Source organism: Mus musculus, chromosome 2 (genome assembly GCF_000001635.26).
Source record: "Mus musculus strain C57BL/6J chromosome 2, GRCm38.p6 C57BL/6J".
NCBI classification, from domain to species: Eukaryota; Metazoa; Chordata; class Mammalia; order Rodentia; family Muridae; genus Mus; species Mus musculus.
Window position 1 is genome coordinate 179,011,386 of NC_000068.7, and position 17,076 is coordinate 179,028,461.

General features: G+C 47.3%; 1 pseudogene; it reads right to left on the reverse strand.

Moving 5' to 3' along the window:
- Gm14314 (predicted gene 14314) lies at positions 8,730–9,560 on the reverse strand (annotated as a pseudogene).

Here is a 17,076-nt window from a genome sequence, read left to right on the forward strand (position 1 = left end):
CTGCTCGGGGTCTGTCACACACAGGCAGGTCTGCTTAGCAGACGCTGATAGGGGTGAAATGTCTGAGTCAAAGGTTTGACACATTGTAATTGTGTTACACTTTACAAAATGTCCAACACAGATTTCAGGTCTATTTGCACCCTCAGGAGACTTTTAAAACATAATCCATTCTCAGGTCTGGCAGTGTGGACCAGCAAGCCTTGCTGAGCAGTTGCTGAGAAAGAGGCATTGTCAGGGGGCACTGGATGCAGAGCCTCTATATGCTGGCTAAGAGCTGAGTCAATATCACTCTCTGAGTTCCCTAAATAACTCCTGTCCACCTCTCTATTAGCAGTTATTTCAAAATAAGTTTTTGCGTTGTTATGGTGTGCGTGCGTGCATATGCACATGTCTGTATGTACGTGCAAGTGTGCATTGTATATATGTGTGTATGCAAGTGTGCGTGTGTGTTACAAGTTTCTGTCAGTCTATATGTGTATGCATATGTGTATATATGCCTGCATGTCTGTGGACCAGCTAACCCTGGCGACAGACCAAGCTCACGCTTCCACATCTGTCATTCTGCTTCTTAATTTTCTTTGTGAATTTTACAATTCAGAATTCTTACATTTTATTTTTGTTTGGATTTTTATACAGCTATTTTGGGAGTTTATGTTTCATTTCAAAAGGTATTTTGGGCTCAATTCTGGCTTTCAAATTCCTACATTATAGCCCTAACACCCGCTACTCTCTGATGAAAATGTTTTAAGATTTGACCATTGAAGGGATCAACCTAAGGCCTGTAAGGGTGAGAGACTTGGACAGGACACAGATCCACACACAGGGATGGTGTCATGAGTGTGAGAGAGAAGGCTGCATTCTCGAGCCAGTGTGAACAGCCCGAGTCGTCAGTCCCCATGAGCATACCACATCAGGCCTGTTGATGGGTGGACTTGGGAACTCAGCCTCTGGACCTGAGATGGGGTTTCAGTTGACAAAATGCCAACTTTGTTAGGCGGCTGCAGGTGGGAGCAGGAGGAGCCCTCCTGAAGGAGCCTTTTTTAAAAATCAGAACGTCCCATTGCCCTCTATCACACCTACATGTGCCTTTCTCTATAGTGGCTCTGTTTCCAGGCAGTTCTGCATCAGGAAAGATGATCCCACCTCTGGGAGGGTTGTCGTTTTCTCCCTGTCTGCCTCTGCTTGTGCTCCATGGTGCTGTGAGCACAGCAAAGAGCGAAGCCGCTCCTATGGCAACCATGACTCTTCTCCAAGAGAAAATTCTGAGTATGTATATGTGGGTAGAGATAGTCTGTACCCTTGCTCCATCATCACAACTCATGGCCAGCCCAGTGACCACCACCCCTCAGGCATCACAGTGCCAGGACACACCAACAGCTTCCCCAGACACAGGAATGTGATACCTTTTCTCTGACTCTGCCCAGAGTTCTGAATCCTCAGGAACTGGTGTCTTCCTGGCCATTGATGGCAGTCCCTGAGGAGAAACATGGAGTCTGCGGGGACGCTGGTCCACTCCCTTCAGCCACTGAGAGTCTGATTTTGTTTTGTAACCCATCTCTGGATATTTATTCTCTTTATCCTGGTGGCAAACTCATCTTGTAGCTTTTAAGTAGGAAAGAACGCCCCTCTTCATTGTGAGTTGATATTGAAAGTGTTAGATAAAACAGCCAATTTGTCCCTTTCCCCACTGAATTCAGATCTGACTTAACAGAGAGTCACCACTGAAGTAGCTGGTCATACATCAAAGAGCTGGCTTTAATAGGTCTTTGAAGTGCCCGTATAAACATGTGGGAATAGATTTCCAAGGCAGCCAGACTGCTCTCACCGCGAAGCTTTTGTGACAATGAGCACTGTTTAAATTTTAAATGGATCTTAAGCTTTCTCCACATCTGCCTTCATTTCCTCTTACACAATTGGTCTGTAAGCATGGCCGGTCAGCACCCTTCAAAGCAGAGCTGTTGTGGTTGGCATGCAGGTGTTGGAGAGGACACAGGGAGCATGCCTGAGACACTCTGTGACATCCTCTCTCTGTGTGTGAAGACCCTCCGTGGGGAGGATTCTGTGTGCAAAACCCTCGCACATCCTCTGAGGTCCTTCCTCACTGTGTCAGATGGATGGGCTCTGCAGTCACCACGCTATGGGCTGAGGACATTTTCCATGTGCCCCCTCTAGCAGACTAAAGAGAAGTCATAGGGTCTGAGTAGGACTTTCGTTCTCTCTCTGCTTCACCATTTATTCTCCAGCAAGTGGCATAGTGTCTGGTATACAGGAAGCCTCAGCAATGTTTATTTAATCCAAATGAATCTCCTTAAAACAGTGCAGAAAGTAAATGAGCCCAAGCTTCAACATGAAAACAGCAAGCGGGGAAAAAAGTTATACAACTTCTCAGTAGCACCGTGGGGAGAGGGTACGCCGTGGACGTGACAGTGAATGGTCAGGACAGGGTTGCTTCTGTGTGTGAGTGGAGCAAGTGGCAGGCAGGACATGGACAGGCTGTGGCTCAGTCTCTCACTAATCCCATGGTGAGCTCTGGTTGGAGGTGAGCTCACACTGCTGCAGTATGGCCCTGAGCCATTTCTACAGAAAGCTGTATAGTGTTCTGCACATTCTGCAAACTCAGGCGGAGAACTAGAATCCACAGCGGAAAGCAGCAGCAAACACATAGAGCTTAGACAGAGTCAACGGGGCCCAGGACCTGGACCAGTCCTGCACTTGGAGAGGAGGGTGGGGAAAGGGAGGGGAGGAGGAGAGGGAGGGGAGGAGAGGGAGGGAGGAAGGGAGGAAGGGCAAAACCAAACAAGCCCACATCTGCTATCTACATCAAGGGAGACACCACACCAAGGGAGATTTTTACGAGGAACATCTCATAGGTTGGGAAGAAATAGACAGACATGAAACCCAGTCAACATGCTTAACACGTAAATCACACACAGAAAGGGAAGATCAGATGTCAAGATCAAGAGTGAACCGCAGGCTGACCATCAGGAAGGTCCAGGGATAGGGTAGGGTTATTACAGCCACTGGACAGGGTCTGGTGCACAGGTCTTAGAACTCCTAAGAGAAGGGACTGTGGAGAAGCAGTGTGCCTTGTTATATTGGCAGAGCCCCCCCCCCCCCAAGTCACTGAAAGACAAAAGCCACAGATCCCAGGACCTTCACAAAGCCAAGAGCATTAAATAAACAATTACACATGTGGGTACATAGCAGCGAGTCTTCCTCAAACTGAAGGCAAAGGGAATTTTAAACATTCTCAAAATTCGCCAGAGGAAAGAGCCCTGGTGCCTTCAAAGGAGCAATGTTAACTGAAATTGACAAGGCTCTTCTCAGTGGAAGAGATACGTACCGGAAGACAGGGAGATTAAAAACGCGTTAGGGGGCAAAAAGAAAATAGCTGCGGAGGTAGAATTCTGTCCAGCACAGTGAGTCTCCTGCAATGTGAGGAAATAAATAAGGTTTCAGGCAGATACAGACCGAGTGAGTAACTCCAGCAGCAACAGCCAGCCCAAGAGACAATGCTGGGGTCTCTCACAGGCAGAAGGGCCTGAGGGAATGCACAGGCAAGAGAATGTGAAGGACAGAGCTGGAAAGCAGCAGAATGAGGCTGGACCTAGCCACTCTCCAACGTAGAGTGCCATAGAGCTCGTATTTGAATGATGCCAGTCCAGACAACACAGAGAAAAATCTCTCAAAAAGAAGATCCAGCACTGGGATAACACTCAGTGGTGGAGAACTCACATGGCATGTCAGTCAACCGCTGGGCTCAGCTCCAAGACAACAGAAAGGAAGGACACCAAGAACAAGAACAATAGCAGCACAGACAGGAGCCTCACAGGGCCAACCTCAACAGCAGTTCACTCTGTGTGCACGTTTTGATCCCAACCAAATACTCAAAGCCACACCTGGGCAGATATCTGGAGCCCTTCTGTGCTCTGCCCTCAAATTCTCCATGAACCTGACTCTGATCAGCAGATCCACCAGACTTATCAGGCCCCTCTGTGCCACCATAGGAAGTGCTTCGGGTGGAGCCTGGGCCACTCCAGCTCCTCTTCCTGCTGTGTTTCATTCACCACGGAGCCCTAGGCTCCACCTCTCCACTCTGCAGTGATGGGCATTGTCTTCCATGTAGAGAAGAACGTCTGGTGACAGGCAATAATGTTCCCTCAGCCCCACTGGGGCAAAGGCTTTCTAGCTGAGTGCCTCTGTTGATCTCTCCCATGATGCCATGCAGTTCACCTAAGCTTTAATAACCGAAAATGTTGAGCACTAATAAGGCATTAACAGACATCTAATGGGAAAAGTGAGTTGGTAATCCAGGAAGAAGGGCTGCCATGGAGACAGCTTCAGCATGTCAGGTAGCACCTCTACATCAGGACGTTGATGAAGCCATTGTCATCACACAAGGTGTGGGAAGCCACATGTGCCGTTGCAGAGTGGCACTGACTACTGCTGGCCACCACACATAAGTTTGGACAAACAACCAATGTGTACATATGCAGTAAAGTTTTTTGCAAAGACACTGCCTGGCCCGAGCATGATAATGAGGCTTTGAGAGTATAACCAATCAGATGTGAGACATGCAAATGAGGTATGATAATGAGGCTCTGTGAGGTACAGAGAGAGAGAGTAGCCAATCAGATGAGGAACATGCAAATGAGGCGTAGTGCATAACCAATCCGGGTGTGAGACACCCCTCTCCTAGGCCTATATAAGCAGCACCAGTTCTGGGCTCGGGGTCTCTTCACCTCTGCAATCAAGCTCTCCCAATAAACGTGTGCAGAAGGATCCTGTTGCAGCGTCGTTACTGCTGGCCAGTCCGGCGTGCGCAAGGACAAGGGAGGAGACAGAGTGAGGAGAGCAATGGTCGTGAAGTAGAATGCTTTCTAGACACTAGATGGACAGACAAACACCCCACTGAAGGTAATCACGAGCCCTTAAAATCCCCTCACACAGGTGAATACCTGGTTCACCATAGAGAGCAAGAGAGAGAGGTGGTTAGAATGAATAGCGGAGGAGCAATCCTGTGCCCTTTTGGAAAGAGGGGAGAGTAGCTTCCATGTTTAAGAATTGGTTACTTTTCTCACTGCAGTGACAACATGCTTGACAAACAGCTACTGAAAGGTAAAGTTTGAAGGTTCAGCCCATCGTGGCGGAAACGGCATGGTGGCAGGAACATGAGGAGGCTGCTCATATTACTTCTATAGTCAGGAAGCAGAGAGAGGTGATGCAGAATGTTCTGCCCAAATCCAAGATAGGTCTTCCCTCCTTAGTTTAAAGAAATCCCCCAGCATGCCAGGGATGTGTTTCCACAGTGAATTTAAATCCGGTGAAGTCTGTGGTGCCAATTAGCTATCACACATGGGCAGTAGGGGCAGGACTGCTCATGGTACAGAGAGTCCTCATGATCTCAGTCAGACCCAGGAAAACACTTAAAAGTCCAGAATCCTTACAAGTTCTAATCATGATGGAGAGCATGTCCAAATTTGATGGCACCAAAATTAAGTACTCTGTTGGCCTCAAAAGAAACAATTAAATCAGAAAAGCTACTAGATAGAAAGAGGCATCTATAATTCATCTGACCTCTGAAGGGCTCCTCCCTAGAATGCATAAAGACCACCCTCAAATCAATAATTAAACAGACACCCGACAGGAAGAAGGCTAGAAGAGGCCCTTAAAAGAAACAAGAGAAATGGTTCCAGAACTTCTGCCTCCAGGAAATAGCGTCTCCCTGCACTCGGTAGTCAGCCCAGAAGCCAGAACACAGACGAAGGAATACAGAACATCAGTGCTCATGACGCAAACTAAAGCAAAGCCCTGGGAAAGGACCTGGCCCAGGAAGCAATTATGGTATTGTTTCCTTCCGCATGAGTTTTTATCATTTACATACAAACTAAAGACAAAGGAAGAGTGTCACACATACACACACACACACACACACACACACACCAAGAGAAGGAAACTGGACATGAAGAACACCAAACAGCCATTGCTCTATCTCACAGTTTAAAAGGCAAAACTCAGCACAGCACATCTAAGTACCGATCCTACAAAGCAAAGGGGGAAAACGGTTATGATGCAAGGTGTAAGAACCAACTTCTCTCTAGGATAGGGAGGAAGGGGTACAGGGAGTGAAAGAGGACCAACAGGACATAGATGGCTCCATTCCATCATCTGAAGGGCATGTCTCAAGAGCTCTTTTGTGACACATCACTGAGGTGTCTGTGATTAAACTCTGGGTGAGGTGGGGGATTTCCTTCTTTTCTGTCTGTGTTCTCTCCAGAATGGCAACAATGTTTCCAGAGTCAAAGGAGAGAAAAACAACTCCAGATTTATGTTGCCTACAGATCATTTCTGTAAACAGTGCCCTCAAAACAAAGTTGTAAATGAATGAGAGCAAAAGAGGCATCAGAGACATCAAAAGATAGCAGAGCAGGGTGCGTGCTCAGGATGGCTCCCGCTGGGTTCCCAGGACAGGGTCAGGATGCAGAAAGACTGAACATGTCAACAGAGACTGTAGTTAAAGCCCTTTAAGACACAAGATAGACAGACAATAATGGATGGACAGGTGGGTGGGCAGGTGGGTGGGTGGGTGGATGGATGGATGGATGGATGGATGGATGGGTGGGTGGATGGGTGGGTGGGTGGGTAGATGGATGGGTGGATAGATTCTAAGTATACAGATAAATAGGTGGATGGATGATAGGTAGCTAGATGATAGATGACAGACAGATAAGGTAGATAAAATTTAAGATGTAAATTTTAAAGATTTGTGTGTGTGTGTGTGTGAGTATGAGTGTGTGCATGCGTGTGTGTGTGTGTGTGTGAGTGTGAGTGTGTGCATGCGTGTGTGTGTGTGAGTGTGTGCATGCGTGTGTGTGTGTGTGTGTGAGAGAGAGAGAGAGAGAGAGAGAGAGAGAGAGAGAGAGAGAGAGAGAGAACGTATGCACAAATGAGTGTGAGTGTCCTTAGAGGCCAGAGGCATCAGATCTTCCTAGAGCTAGAATTACATGAGGCTGTAAGTCTCCTGACCTGAGTTCTGGAAATGAAACTTGTATTTTTTTTTTTTTTGAAACAAGGTTTCACTATGTTTCCCAAGCCTGCCTTGGTCTCCTGGCAATCCTCCTTTAGATGAAAGTTTCAAACCCTCGTGGATCTTACCAGTGAGATGCCCTGACTTAATTCTGTGGTATATACTCTGTATCTTCATGCTTAAAATACCTTTTAATCTACGTGAGCACAATGCTAGGCGTTTGGCAAGTGTTCTATAAATGCTATTTTCCTCCTTCCCTTCATCACAGGAAGCTGGTTCTATTATTTGGGTTGGAACCGTGATTTTGATCCAATCCTCTCATAAACCACAAAACAAAAGAAGATCACGTTCCTTTGTTTTTTTATTCTACAACTTTGACTTTATGGAATTCAATAGCAGCTGGTTTTCCGGCAGAGATACTGCAGCGGTGTGTAAGATTATTACCATCTAGCGTTTATCGAGCACTCACCCAGAGAAGGACGAGGCACTAGACACCGTGTGAGAGATATTTAAAAGACAGGCAGCTATGGCAACCTGCAGACAAGAATTATCGATAGAAAGAAACAACTCGGCTTTCTTTGGGAGATACTTAATTGCATCTGGACATATTTACATATTTTCTTTGTGACACTCTTAGTTAAAAAGAAAACAAGAAAAGGCATATGAAAGAATAACAAGCTAGAAGAAGAAAAGAATAAAAACATTACTTTTCAGTTCAGGGAGAAACACAGGAAGGCAGGGTTCTCCATTCCCTCATCTGGTTTCAGAAACTGCCATGTTTGTGGACTTCCACGGTAAAAACCTGGTTTTAATGTCAGCTGCCCACTGACACCCTCCACCTGGACTTCACAAAGGAAGAGCTCAGGACCTGGGAGCCTCCCTCCTACAGCTCCCACAATCCTCTTCTGATGATCACTGGCCTCATCAGCCTCACCTTGAAGGGCATCTTTGACATTTCTGGTCTCCACCCACATCCTGTGAATCAGCTTGCACATGTGGGATGCCATGTCAGCCTCTCCACACACCTGTCCCACGTTCCATGGCCCTCTGACTCAGCCTTCCTCTCCATTGCTGCTGGGAGCTCTGCTCAGCACTTGCTGGGTGCAAGGCTGAGCCATCACCCCTGACATCATGCCACCATGACACACCTCAGAGAATATGTTTCTCAGCACCTCAAGGCCAATGCCAATAGTCCTAAACAAGGCATTGCCCATCCCCTGACATACTATCCACCTTTCTCCCCTTGTGGGGTGCAGGTCCCAGATACTAGAAATTCTTTTGGGTTCCCTCCTGTCTTTTGACTTCATGTCTGTGTATCTTTACTTAAGGATTCCATTGACCTGAAATATATCTTTCATTTCCTCAATCTTCTCTGTATTTTCCATACCTCACAAGTGTACACAACTCATCCTCAGGTCCCCTCTCTTCCTGCACATATAACTTCAGATCCCCCTGCTGTGGTCAAGCTCAGGACTCTCCCCATTCACATAGAACATCTCCAGGGCCCTGTGCTTGCACATTAGTCAGAAAGTCAGCAACCACACATGGACTGTCTCTACACACTGGGCTCCAAAGACTCAAGGTGAGTAGAACATAGCCAACCCTGACCATGCCAGGTCTTCCTTGCTAGTGGTGGGAGCAGGAAAGGAGCAGACACATGGACTGCTCAGAGGAGCTGGCGCTCAGCACGAGAACCAGGAGGGCAGATCATGCTTCGTATTGTTGTTGTGTACCCTGAATGCCTTCAGCGTGGCCTGCTGTTTGCACAGCACAGCAAGGACCTCAGCCTATGCGTCCTTAAGGAGGCTGATCCTCAGACTCCAGGAGGCCCTGGGCAATCAGCAACTCATTGATAAAGCTCTCCAGGGTCTTGGCATGTGTTATGCTGAAGGGCTTGCTCGGTTTTCAGGGAGACGTGCTTGCTCCATCAGCCCCTGATTCTTTCCCCGACATGTCAGGAACAGCAGAGTCCTTCATAGGGGAAATAATATTTTCTTCCACCAGGGCCTGCAGCAGGTTGGCTGTGTCAGGGGACCAAAAGGCCATCCATCTTCCGGCTGCTCATGCTGGACCTCACACTTCCTCAGTAGGATAGCCACATCTTTTGTATCCAGTTCATGAGTTCGATCCCATGAGGCCTTTCTTCTTGTCAGCCACAGCTGTCTATCCTTCTGCTCCTCTAGCAGAGCCTCCTGGGCCCAGCACTGGGAGTAGTGTGTCCCCAGTGTCAGTCTTACAATGTTCAGCTTTATCTTCAGGGCCCTTACGAGCTCCACTAGCGTTCGTACCTCCTCACTGGTGATATCAGCACAACAGGGCTCCACCGTGGTCCAGAGCATGTTGGGAGCATCATTCTTGGGGACCTGAGGCATCTCAATTGGGTCATCAGTGAATTCATGTTCTTGGATCTTGGGCTGAAAGTTTGTGGATTTGGGTCATCCTGAGGCAGGCTCTGACCCATGTCCTGTCTTCCCTGCCAGTTTTGGGCTTCCCGTATCTGGGGGGAGTCAAGCTCACTGTCTCAACCCAACTTGAGTATATGCAGCCGCATGTTTGCACAAGACAGCAGAGTCTCAAGCTCTACCTGCAGGGTGTCCAGGTCCTCAATACCAGCGCCACCCTCCTTGGAGCAGGCCAGCCCTGCCATGTGCTTGGGTCAGACCTTCAGGTGGTCTACAGACTTGAAGTCATGAAAGCGCAATGAGCAGTCCTTGAGCTCATGTATGGCCCAGGAGATGGGACTCTCCCTGGAATGTTCTGAAGGTTAAGAAGTGATGCTTGGCACAGAGTGGGCAGATAGTGTGTTTTATTACTAAAAACAACACAGAATTCCAGACTGGTGCATTTTCCCTCAAATTAAAATTTTTCTAATGAGTAGTTCTTTGTTTTTCCCCTCGCTTCATATCAGTTTTTCTCCTTTGAATTCTTTCAAGGTTTTCTATTTTGCTTTAATTTTTTTCATAATTTGTATTTATGTGTATTGTAGTGTTGATCATGGCTGAGGGTCTCTGGGTTTCCTGGGTATGTGGATTTGTACCTTTAACTATTTCTAAGGAGTTACACGGGTCCTAACCCCTTCAGGGATTTCTTGTGCCATTTTCTCCATTCTTGCTTCTAGCTTTCCATTTATTTCTGTTTGAAACCTGGCCTTTCCGCACTTCTCTGTAGTTTGCTGTGTTCTGAGTTTATATTTTTGAGTTTAAATTTATATGATGATTCCTTTGACCCAGTTTCACGTTTCACTCATACTCGGCGTACTCTAGTCCTCCAGGAAGTCCAGGTGAGGAGTTCTTTGTCTCTGCTATTCCAACGTGCAACACCTCCACTGAAATTCCCTACGTGTTCTGCACATTCTGTCTTCCCCAACAAAGCCTTTGACACAGCGCCCATGCCTGTGCTAAATCTCCACCATGCTGTTATGTTAGCTATGTTTCCCGTTGCTGTGACCAAATATCTTGCAGGGGCTCCTTAGGGGAAGATGGTTTGTTTTGGTCCTTAGGTTGAAGGTACAGACCACCATGAAGCAGAAGGTGTGACTACGTGTGCCTGAAGCAGCTCTTCACAGTCTGCCCACTGTCAGGAAGCAGAGAGAGAGGGGAGAGCTGGCTGGCATGGGGTAGATCAGAGTGCATTCAGAGCAGATCTCCCTCCTCAGTGAGACCTTGCTAAAAATATTCTCACAGACATTCAGAGGTGTGCCTTCCAGGTAATCTTGTTTTGTTTTGTTTTGTCTTGTCTTGTTTTGTTTGTTTGTTTGTTTAGGTTTTTCGAGACAGGGTTTCTCTGTATAGTTCTGGCTGTCCTGGAACTCACCCTGTAGACCAGGCTGGTCTCGAACTCAGAAATTTGCCTGCCTCTGCCTGTCAAGTGCTGGGATTAAAGGCATGCCCCACCACTGCCTGGCCTTCCAGGTAATCCTAAACATAGTCCAGTTGACCCTGGTGACTGCCTGCTGTAGATGCTCCCAGGATGAGTCAGTCAGGTGGTGCTCTGGGTACCTTAAGCTGAGGTCACACCTGCACAGTGTTTGCCCATGGCTGCTGTGGGCAGGACAGTAAGGACTGATGCAAACAGCCTGCTCTCTGCCTGCACCTACCCTCAGGCTTTGCCACAGGTACCCTGCTGCAGGTTCCCCACACTCAGATTCATCTCCCTTGGATTTGCCCTTCTGACCCTTGGGCTCTGAGCCTTTGTGGCCTGCAGCCTGACTCCTCCTCTGCAGGCTTCATTAAGATGTGAGATGCTGGGCTTCTGTCGATGGGCTCTTGAACAATACTCCCAGCTTTCCACAGCCCGAAGGAAAGCTTTAGTGTTATACATATGTCATTACATTCCTGGCTTATAACCAGAACCTGCCAAAGACATAAGGAATCCTTAGGTGTAAGAGGGCCCTAAAGCCATTCATTGCTCATTTTGTATGCACTGGGCCCAGGCAGATATGGGCCCCACCCCTCCCCTCACTCAGCATGGTGCCATTACCCTAATCTCTTTACTCTGGGGATGGCAACTGCTTTACCTTTTGCAAGTCATGGGACCTTGTTCACCTTGTTCTCTTTTCAAGTGTCATTTGCGTGGAGAGGCATTCCTCAAATAGAATTGCTGTGACCCAATACACAGTCCTAGGTTGATTCCTCCCACACTCATACACACCCACCCGTGCTTCTAGAACTTGAGCGTGAGTGTGTGTTTGTGACAGTCACCTCAGGGAAGTGGGAGGTGCGTGGAAGGAGGACAAAATTAGTCCACTTCCTTGCTATGCCCCCAGTACCTAGCTCTTCTTAGGCATGGGACACATCAAGAAATCCTTTAAAACATGCACAAGCTACTTTAAATCAGTTCCCCAAAGCAGCTCACAGGAGCTACTCACCCAAGAAGCAGTCCATCTGCAAGGCTCAGGCTAAACAGCAAGGGATATCTGGCTTTCCACTTTTATAAACCCACATTGACTGTGTCTACAGTGGCTTAGGGATCACTCTCAGGTTCACCCCAGCTCTAGTGTCCAGATGAAGCCAGCCATTTATCTCTTTGGGTGCTATAGGGCTGTGAAGCCATGACTACTCCACCCTGTAATATGGCACAACTGCAGTCCCAGAAAACATACAAAAGACTGGCCATGGCACATGTGATCCACTATAACTGGGTTCAGGGAGACATGGAGCTACGGCTGTCTAGGCTGCATCCTGCAGATCCCACTGGCTGAGATTAACACCTGACTTCCTTCACTTTGACCCAGTGAAACTTTCAACCCTGTTCCAAACCTGTGTCGGAAGGTTGCTAGAAAAGTACTTGGCTGCAGTGGTGGTTGACTTTGGCTGTCAACTTGAATGCAGCTGGTGTCCATTAAGACAGTGGTGCTCAACCTGTGGGTTGCAACCCCTCTGGGGGCCAAATGAGCTTTTCACAAGGGTCTCCTAAGACTGTCTGTATACCAGACATTTTCATTATGATTCACAACAGTAGCAAAATTACTTATCAAATAGCAACAAGAATAATTTTATGGCCAGGGGTCACCACAGCATGAGGAACTGTATTAAATGGTCACAGCATTAGGAAGGTTGAGAACCACTGCACTAAGAGATGTACCTCTGGATGGATCTGTGAGATTTCTTCAGATCAATACAAAGAAGGCTGAGGGCCATTTTGCCTGCCTGTCTTTGCTTCCTGCTGGTGAGTGCATCTGCTCTATTGCTACTCCCATAAAAGCCATTCTTATTGACATCAGAGGGTTCATCTGCTTTCAAATGTCAGCTGAACACCATCAACTCTTCAAGAATCTTCTAGGCCTTTGGGGTCAGACTGAAACTGGTGAGGCACCCAACCTCATCTGTTCAACAATTACTGGGTTCTCAGCCTCTGCAGTGCACAGACAGACATTGCAAGACTCCCAGACTATCTTATAAATCCTGTTTGTAACTCACTCTTTCAGGCCTCCTCCTATCAAGAATCCATGTCTGCAGCACAGACCATCTGATGTGGAATATAACGTTTCTGTGGGAACATAGCCATCGGGGTTCTGGCTTTGTGCCAAGTCTCGTGTAGCATGCTGCTGCTTGTCTGGGTTCACTTTTTGGACTTCTCCTGATGGTGTGTACTGATCTCCTTTATTCTAAACTGGCTGCAGGGAACTGGTCCCAGTGTGGAGTTAAAGTCTTCCATGGTACTTACAATGGATCCTGTATGACTGCAGCTGACCTTTTCCATTTCTGCTCTGTGATCTGGTATTGATCTTTCCTCAGAGCATGCCAGCTGAATCCCAAGGGCCTAACTGAAGTAGACCACCACACATTGGTACACATCCCATACGTGCTTCTCCATATTCTGTATCCCTAGCACAATGTCCTGGAGTCAGCGTTTGCTAAGCCCTCCTCTGCCCCATGCTTTCTAGGGGAATTCTACGCCAAGAGGAGATGAAACCTGGGGACCCTGGCTTGGAGATATCCATCCATTGAGTGTCTCTTATGTGCATGTAGAGGCTATCTGAGGCTCCCAGCAGCCCAGTCAACTCTGGAATGCAGCCAAACACCACTGGGCTGGGCTGTGGATCTGGGTGCAGTAGCAAATCAGAGCAGCCTGTGCAGGAGAGATTAGGAACACAACTTCTTCTCACTAGCAGAAGAAGCACTGGTTGGAAGCATGACATGGTAGCTCGTGCTATCCAAGGAAAGTCAAGATGATTCACTCAGGCTAGCCCAGGTTAGCCCAAACTTAAGGTGGAGAGAGAGCATATAACTTTCTAGGTTCCTCTCCCTGTGAAGGAGGGCCATAATGTTCCATCAGGGCCTTGTTTATCCTTGTAAAGAAACACTAAGTACTCCAGACTAACCATGTACAGAGGAGAGCCAGCAGGCAATGTCTCCTGTCAGCATCTGCCCAGCTTGCCCTCAGCCCAGTGCTTCAGCTCCCTCAATGCTCCTGGGTACTTCTGTTTATATCTATGACAAGGATCCCCATCGTGTTACGCACACGCACATGTGCATGCACACGCGCACACACAAACACACAAGGATGTGTTCCGAATGTGCCTGCTTTGCCTTGACCTCATAAAGACCCTGTGCTTGAAAATGCTGGACCCACAACACAGAGCCATCCATCTCTCAGATGACAGGGGTTGGAGGAATTCAGAGGCAAAGCTGTTAAGTCTTAGGCTGGAAGAAAGGCTACAGAACACCCCTCCACTCTGACTGGAAGCTGGAGGGGCTGCCCATCCCCCTATCTTCAGGTACAGAAAGGCAGTGAGTGTGGGGCGGGTGGAGAACTCAGATTCTCTTTGCTATCTCTAAGCCCTTCCATGTATGCTTTGCAGAAGGAGGCTGGATGTCTGGGGATACAGAACAGCTTTCCTGTGACTGGAGTCCTGAGAAATCAATTTCTGTACCACTCATAGTCCCTCTGAGGTTTATTCCGTTCCTCTACTTGGCCAGTCTTCAGAGACACTCCTCCTGCTCCCGAAGGAGAGGCAAACCTCAGGTGGCTTTTGGGCTCTGCTGGGAAGGCAGGTTGATGGACAGTTATGCGGGATACAAAAGCAGTCAACCCAGGAAGGATGCAGCCAAGCCTGGAGCTGCTCCATCCTCTTGTAAATGAGACCTGGGGGATTACAAGATTTCCACAGGCTCAGAACTTCTCCAAACAGCTCAGAAATGCCCCCTTTATCTTTCCATCCTAAATCGGAAGTGGGGTTTGCAAAGCTGAAGGAGAAGAAAGAAAACCTCAAATACGTGTAGCTTGAGGGACACATTCACACTGCTTTTTAATTAGTTAATGCTTATTGCTAATAATTGTGTTAATTAATAATAATAATTGTGTTTGATGTATGTGCAAGGGTGGGAGTATACATGCCACAGAATCCAGGTAGGGGACACAGGACCACTTTGGGGAGTCAATTCTCTCCTTCTTTCCACTGTGGTGAAACAGAGTCTGATTTCTTCCTTGCTGCATACACTGGGGTAACTGGCCTGTGAGCTTCTGGGCTCATCTCATGATAGGAGTGCAGAAAACACAGGTGGTTCTCCATGTGGGTTCTGGAGATCAAACTAAGGCCCTCAGGTTTATGTGGCAAGCACTTTAATCCACTGAGCCATCTGGGCACATATTGATTACCCATGTACCTTTGCAGGACTGGAATTTTCCATAACAATTCTCATTTCAAATACTCTATCTCCTTGCTCCATGTATGTGAATTCAGACTAGAATGTATCGCCCTGTATAGATGGCTACTGACCTGATCTCTGCTACTTTCAGGGGTTGAACGTTAAAGCTTACCTCCTGTCCTCAGAACATGCCAGGTGAGAAGGCGTGTGTCCATAAGCTTGTTTGTCCACAGACTAGGATTATGGAAGGCGTGTGTCCATAAGCTTGTTTGTCCACAGGCTAGGATTTGGAGTGAAGGAGTCAAGGAGGCAGAGCAGAGCTCCCCACATGCCAAGGCTTGTTCCTGAGGCCATCTGTGCCCTGGGAGAGCATGTCTCATGGATGAGAGAGAGTTAGGCTTTCCGTGACATTCTGAAGAGGCAGGAGCTCTGTCTACCCTCATGAAGATGTGGATACCTCTGTCCCCAGCCTCTAAGCACTTCACCTTATTTTGAATCCAATGGATGACTGTGAGAGGTGGGAACACATTTCAAATATTGCCACAGGAAGACAAATTCATGTCCTGGAGGAGGATGAGATAATGAACCCCAATTAAGTCCCTTAGGTCTCCGTTTTGTGTCTTAGCAGATCCTTCTCATGAGTGACTGATTTTTTTTTTCTTACTGAGTCCTGTTTCACGCCTGTGGGACACATCCTTACTCTTGAGCTCCCACGCTGCCTCAGCAATCATCACAATCTCTTCCTGCTGTCCAAGCCCATTACGGGCTCCTAGATACTCTGGGAAGCAGCTTCGACTAGGCCATTCTTCCCAAAGTCCACCTGCCCCTCCTTCGGCTCAATACAGCACATAAATTAGCCTCAAAAACCCCCCACAGTGCAGAGCCTTGACAATGTCCTCCTTGCTTCTAAATAGCATCAACAAAAGTAGCTCAGACCCTCAGACCTCAGGGACCACAGCTTCTCTGGTTTAAAAAGACATCATTCTGAGTTAGCAATTTTCCCCCTGGCAGCCCAGACATTTCCTTCCTGTCTGGTGACTGCAGAAGACACTCAGTAGAGCCCACATCCCTGCATGGCAAAGACAATGTCTAAATAGCTATAACCTGGCTCCCCTGCCTTGCATGGGCACCCCTGCCTTGCATGGGCTGAGCCAGTGCTCTGTGCAAGCTTTGCTCCGGCCCTATGAAGTGGGTTCTGCCACTGATCAATGTGAAGAAGGGCCAACTGGATCTTTGCCAGAGCTGTGAAGGACACTCAGGACTACCAAGGGCAAGCCACACTCTCTTACTAACATATGGAACCCGCGTTCATAACTTCCAACGCTCTCCACTGTGTTTGAAAACAAGATACACACACGATGCCCCTTAGGGAGGGAGCCATTAGTGTCTGGTGTGTCCCATGACTGTGTTCCTTTAACTCCTGAAATCCTGGAAATGTTTAAGATATGTAGGCAACACCAAGGTAGACTTCAGGACCTCTTGTAGTGCTAACATGCTGTCTGTGTTAGCAACATTCAGGAAGGAGGGTTTCATTCACAGTTGGCCAAAGCAAGTCGCCATGGGACTGTTGTATGTCCACGGCAGAACTCAGATAGGTTATACTCTGAGAAACACAGACAGCCAACAGAATACAAAGTGATCTCCATTACTCATGGTGCTTCCTGCCCTCAAGTCCCTGGGAATACTGGATTTGAGAATATGAAGTAATTACTAACAAGGAGCCATATATAGCCAGAATATATATATATATATGATTTTAAATATGTACATAAATGCAATATATACATAATGCATGCATAAATGTATCTGTGTATAACATTTGTATTGCAGGTATTAAATGTATCTGTATGTAACACACACATGTTATGTGTAATGTGTTATATAGATGTATAATTATCCCTAAAATAAACAAACCTTGAAGTTTATTTATCCATTTATTTACTTATTTATTTATTACTT